We start from the raw sequence: 6,000 nt of genomic DNA, 5'->3' as shown, positions 1-6,000 counted from the left end.
AGGTGTGCAGAGGCGGCCTGGGGACGAGGTGGGGCACAGTGTGGTGCTGAGCACAGCGAGCATCTTGCTCCCTGCAGCAGCTTTGCTGTGACTCATCCTGGCAACCCACGCAGCACCCGGGCAGGGTGTCCAGGTCCCCTCCCGCCTCGGTGCGAGGCCATGCAGGAGCAACGCATTAACACCACAAGTCCTGGGTGCCTCCTCCGCACTTCCCTGTGCTCTGGCCTCGCAGGGGGACCAGGAGGTGGCACTGGGAACGGTGGCCCCAGCCCTGGGCTCCCTGGGGCTCCCGTGTCCTGCTGTTCCCCTCTCCGCAGCCGCCTGCACCTTGCTGGCCCTAAGCAGCTACTATCTAGTGCCGGGGCTGGCATGGAGGGGGCCATCAGCTGCCAAATAAGGTGGGGAGGGAAATGGTTTGGGGTGCGGCGAATGGCAGGACCTGCCTTCCCATTTTGGCTGTGCGGATCCAAGCCCCGTGGCTGGTGTTGGAGCAGACGCTGCCAGTCCCTCCGGGTAGCGCAGTGGACAGCTGTGCGGTGCCGTGCATGTCCCTGCACACCCCAGCATCCCCTCTCCGTCTGGGATGCACCCCTGGACCCAAAAGCCAGCACACACAGTCCCCTCTGCCCCCCCAAAGTCCCGTGTCAAGGCACCTGATGGGGACACCAGTAACAAGGCATCGGTCCAGGACTAATCCGGGAGCCCCATGGGGCCAAGGCTGGACAGGGAAGGAGGAAGGCAGCCAGGGTACCTGGAAAGCAGGGATTTGGATCCAAGCCACCCCAGAAAGTCAGCACTCTGCTTGGCGCAGGCAGAGGCACCCAGCCTACAGCCAGACGGGACATGGAGCCCCGTTCAGGTCATCTGCCAACCCACCCAGCATCGACAGGACCGCTCGCTCCCCGGCCCGGGGGTTAGGGGCTCTGGCAGCGACGATGGGGCTAGCGAAGGGGGAGGCACCTCGTGTTTGGCACAGGGCACCCCGCGACCTGGCAGCAAAACGATCTGGGGGCTGGAGTGACTGATCCGTGAGGAGCCGCACATAACTATATCTGTCTCGCTCGGCTGAGTGATGACTAAGGGAAGGACAGGAGAGCAGTCTGCACACCGCCAGGCAGAGGAGGAATTATTCAGGCTGGAGCATGGGGGCGGAGGGAGGGGGGCTGGAAGGAGAGGGGTGGAGGCTGGGTGGGATGCTCTGGCAGCGCTCCCCCTCTACGCCGGTGGGACACCGGGTACCGGGCTGGTGAGAAACGGCACAAAAGCTGGGGGACTGGGAGCTGCCAGCTCGCTTTTTGGGGAGAAAATACTTGCAGCCAAGGAGGTGTCCTGCCCTGGCCCCAACCCCACGGCCAGGCGCTGGCTCGGGGACCTGCCCTTAGCACTGCAGGACAGCCAGCATCCCCGATGCGTGGAAAAACTCCCGGCAGCTGCCTGCGCAGGGCAGGTCCCCAGGCATGCACAGCCCCATCCCTGCCCTCCCGCGACATGCTGGCAGCCAGACGGTGGGCTATGTATGGAGGTATTTCTGCTGGTCTGGGGGCTGCACTGCTCCCACACTGGGGTCAGCCCCATGCCTGCGGACGGGCTGCACCATGCTGTGCCGGGCCGGCTGCTGGGGACAGACAGGCGCTGGCCTTGCAAAAATTCACCTCAGCACCTGTCTGTCACCTCACTCAGGAGGTGAATTTTTACCGATGGGGAGAGAAAGGTGGAAAAAAGACCCCGCTATGTGGCATCTCTCCTGAGCCACGGCCTGGCACGGCAGTGCTGTCCCCTGCTGCATAACAAAAATGAAAGGCAGGAGGAGGGGATGCTGAGACCCAGGGGCTCAGCATCTTCTGGGGCCAATCCCTTCTCCCGGGAAGGAAGGGACCCCACCACATAAGCTGTTCCCAGGGCTGACAGGTACCAAACCTAACTCCTGGGGTCACCTTGAGCTTTAGGGGCTGTCAGCAGGTTAGAGAAGAGCAACTCAAGCACATGGAGCCACAACTCCTGCTGATACTGCAGCTGGGCCACCCTGCCTTGTTGACCTGCGGGTTGCAACTCTTCTCCCCGCTCTGCAAAGATTTTTGCAGTGTAACTGGGGCACAAACATCCCAACCCACCCAGCCTGGGAAGCTGGGCGAGCCTGCAGGCTGCTCCGTGCACGGGAAGTGGAGCCAAGGAACCTGCGTGCCCTCCAGACCTTCCAGCCCAGGAGGACGTTTGCAAGGGGAGCATCATTTCTAACCCAGAAAGCCCCCGAAACTTGCAGCCAGGAGTGCCACAAGGGTTTCCATCTCACTTTAATGGTGCAGAATTTGAATGTGTGTGTTATGGTCAGGGAGTGGGGATAAGGCAGGGGATGAGCCTTGTCAGTTGGACATCTATAGGCTACGAGAGCAGGACCACAGTCCAGGATGGTGCAGGAAAAGAAATTAAGGAAGGGGCTATAACCCATGTGTTCAACAGGGCTTGTCAAATAATCCTGCCTTCTTTATTTGATGACTTTATAAATCCGGTTGCCAAAACACCACCACGGACATACCGGGCTGCTGTCAGGTCATCCCTCCAGCACCCTGAGCACCGAGTGATGCTGGGGGAGCAACGAGCGATGCTGGGGGAGCGCTGGGCAGTGACACCTCTGTCACAGCCTGGCCCCCTGCGAGCCGGCCTGTGCCTGGCAGGTCCCTGGGCTGGCAGCAAGGTGGGATTCAGAGACCACAGCATCACCCCAGCTTCATCTCCCATCTCCTCATCCTCAAAGCAACCTGACATCCTCGGCATGGCAACAGCTGTACCAGCATGGCAACGGCTGTACTGGCATGGCAACGGCTGTACTGGCATGGCAACACGGCTGCCGGCAGAGAGACAAAAATGTCAGGCAGATCCCCCCTTGCCCCCAGCCGTCCCTCTGCTTCCCGGAGCAGAAAAGCTGCCCCATCTCCCCCGGGCACCTCCAACGGGCTGCGGGTACTGGGCACAACGTGCCCTGCCAGCCTCATCTCCTCCTCTCCCCAGCATGGCATGAGATGAGTTGTTGGGTCTCAGCCCAGCTCTCACAGGTCGTGGCACCCGGGGAGATGCACCCGCATGCAGATGTCACTTGCAGGCCCCCTGCGGGGGGAGACCCATTCCTCCGCCCTTACCTCTCCCAGAGCAAACACCTTGTTTGAGTGGCATAAATTTGGGAGACACTGGAAAATGTCCCCTCTGAGTTTTGGCTGCCAAGGGCAAGGAGAAGAAAAGGGGAGGAAAGGCACTGTCATCCCCAGGGAAGGAGGGGACATTAGGGTTGCCCCTCTCGCCCCATTTGGCCGGGGGGATGTCTCGCCGGCAGCGGGCAGGGAGGGCAGCCGGAGCATCCCTCCCTGCCGGGGAAGGAGATCCGGCGGGGCCTCGGACGTTACACAACGCTGCATCAAGCCGACGAGGCAGCGAGCGCGGCGGGGGCGCGCGCCAGCCCCCGGAGTGAATTCCCTGACGTGGCAAACATCTCCCGAAAGCCCCCTCGACGCCCACCTGCACACGCAGGCAGGAGCCCACGCGCATACGCAGGCAGGAGCCCACGCGCCGGCGCACGCCTGCCTCTAAAGGAAAAGCCTCACCGGAGCCAAGGCTGAAATAGTGAATTGCCTCATTCATTCACCCTCTCCGGAAGCTTTGCCCGTACATGCAAGCACACGCACAGAGAGACATGTGCGGCAGACGCGTGTGCCCACCCCTGCGCCCTCCAGGAATCCCCCTCCCCAGCCACGTTCTTCACCACCTGCTCCAAAATGCGAGCACGGCCCGCACACGTGCGTGTCACTCCACGCAAACCCCGGTGGGGAACCCTGGTTGGAGCAAATTTTACGTGTGTCCCCTTTCGTGGTGTGGCGGGGTGACCCACGTTCCCTTGGAGGGGGGGAGCCCCCCCTGCCACTTTTTGGTCCCAAATCCAAGACTCTCAAGTGGGAGATGCCCCGTTAGCATGCACATAAGCACTCCCAGCCGCGTTTGCCCCCATGGCTCGGAGCAGACCCTTCTACAGGGGATGCTGCTGCAGCAAAACCCCTCACCGCAGCCAGACGTGTCCCTCCATCCCCAAAAGCTTGAGCAGGACCTGGCAGGGGTCGTGCAGGGCACACGTGCAGGGACATGCATGTGCATGGCACACAATATGTGCCGTCCCAGTGCCACATCCACGTGGGACACGTATGGACGGAAACCTCCATTTCTAAGGTGGAAGGTCTGGCCTGGGGTTGTCACCTGGCAAACTCTCTCCCCTCGGACACGCAGGCTCGCAGTGCACACCTGTGCGTGATGCCGGGTGGACGCAACACTTGCTTACACATGCGTGCACACACACGCCTGGCACGCTCCGCGGTGCACGGCTCTGCGGACCCCATCTGGGGGTTTGGTGCACACGGGGCGCATGCAGGCATGGCCAGGCAGTAGCGGGGCAGAGCGATGCCTGCAGCCTGCCTGCAGCCTGCCTGCCTGCCTGCCTGCCTGCCTGCTCCCGCTCTGCCGGCGTGTCCTTACGTAACTCCAGCCGAGTGTGGGACAAGCCACCGCACCGAGCAGGGAGATGGAGCGGATTCAGCTCATTTCTTTTCCTAGAATAACTTCTTCTTTTAAGCCCCGCAAGGTGCCCGAGAAAACATCCCATCTCCACCCCGCCGCCTCCTCACCTGGCAGCCTCCCAGCAGCACCAAGCCGCGGTGCAGCGGCAGCAGCCGGCACGGCGTGCGCAGCACCCGTGAGCACGGCGTCACGCCCTGGCCAGGGCCCCTTTCCCGAGCCGGCGGGCAGGTCACAGGTGCTGGCATCCAGGATGGTCAGCTGTCACAACATGTCCCCAGTCCTATTCTCCTTCCCCTTGTACAGGAGGGAAATACGGATGTACCTGCAGGCACCCCGGGACGGGCACCCAGCTTGTTTCCCCCCTCTAATCGCTGCCGCAGACGCGTGCCGACATCTGCGCTGGACAGGGAGGGTTCCTTGCAGTGGGGGCTGCTGCTCACATCGGTGTGACCCAGGGATACAGCACCGGACTGCACGCCTCGAAGAAGCAAAAGCGTCAGCGTCTGCAGCCCAGAGCCTGCACCCTGTCCCTGCCCACCCCCTCAATGGCTGCTCTTCCCATTTGACTTTGAATATTCTCATTTTTACTCAACCTTATCTAGAATTCGAGACCAGACAGGGGCTTGTATCTGCCCAGATTGCTCTTCCTCCTTCACGAACACAGGGCATTCAATACTCTCCAGCCCAAGCCATGCTTTAAAGAGGGTGGCTTGCCGAAGGGGAGCCCTGCCACCGTCCCAGTGTGCGGCAGCAATCCTGGCGCCTGTGGCACAGCTCGGCCCCTCTGCCCAAGCCCGGCACATCGAGCGCTCTGTGTTTTTGTTCCCCTCCGGCAGCAGCAATTTCTCCTCCCCGCCTCCCTCCCACTCCTCACCCTCCTTCGGGCTGTACATTCAGTGCCCTTACTGAAGGTTGAAGCAAAGCGGGTAATTAGTTTGGGGCTGTGTTTTCTTAAGCGTTAATTCTTCCAGCCCCTTCTCATGCAGAGACACGGCTGCTCTCCTCATTTGCTTTCTAATTACATGGCTCTGTAACTTTTCCCTCTTTGTTCGCTCTCTTCCCGCAAATTGGAGGGTGGGGGTTGCAAAGTCTCGCTTTCACCTTAACCCACCAACACCCCGACCAGGCTCGGATGTATTTGCTTTGCGACGGGCCTTCCAGAGACAACCGCAACTTTATCTTGGTGCCTTGCAGCAGCTCTGGGCACCGCATGCCAGGCTGAATCCTCTCCGCAGTCCTCACCATGGTGCCCAGATACCACAGGGATGAGCACCCAAGGAGACCAGATTAAACAGAAGCCTCCAAAGACTGCCCTCTGGGCCAGGGACAGAGGAGAAAGCTGCTTGACTTGCAGATGGTGACCCATAACGCGCTGTGAACCACTGGCCACTTCACACGCCGCCACCACCCCCTGCCCCATCTCTCCACACTCTGCCTCTGAGCGAG

This window comes from Nipponia nippon, unplaced genomic scaffold (assembly GCF_047370975.1).
Source record: "Nipponia nippon isolate SJK-2023a ecotype South Korea unplaced genomic scaffold, ASM4737097v1 scaffold_40, whole genome shotgun sequence".
NCBI lineage: Eukaryota > Metazoa > Chordata > Aves > Pelecaniformes > Threskiornithidae > Nipponia > Nipponia nippon.
This window is presented reverse-complemented; position numbering follows the sequence as displayed.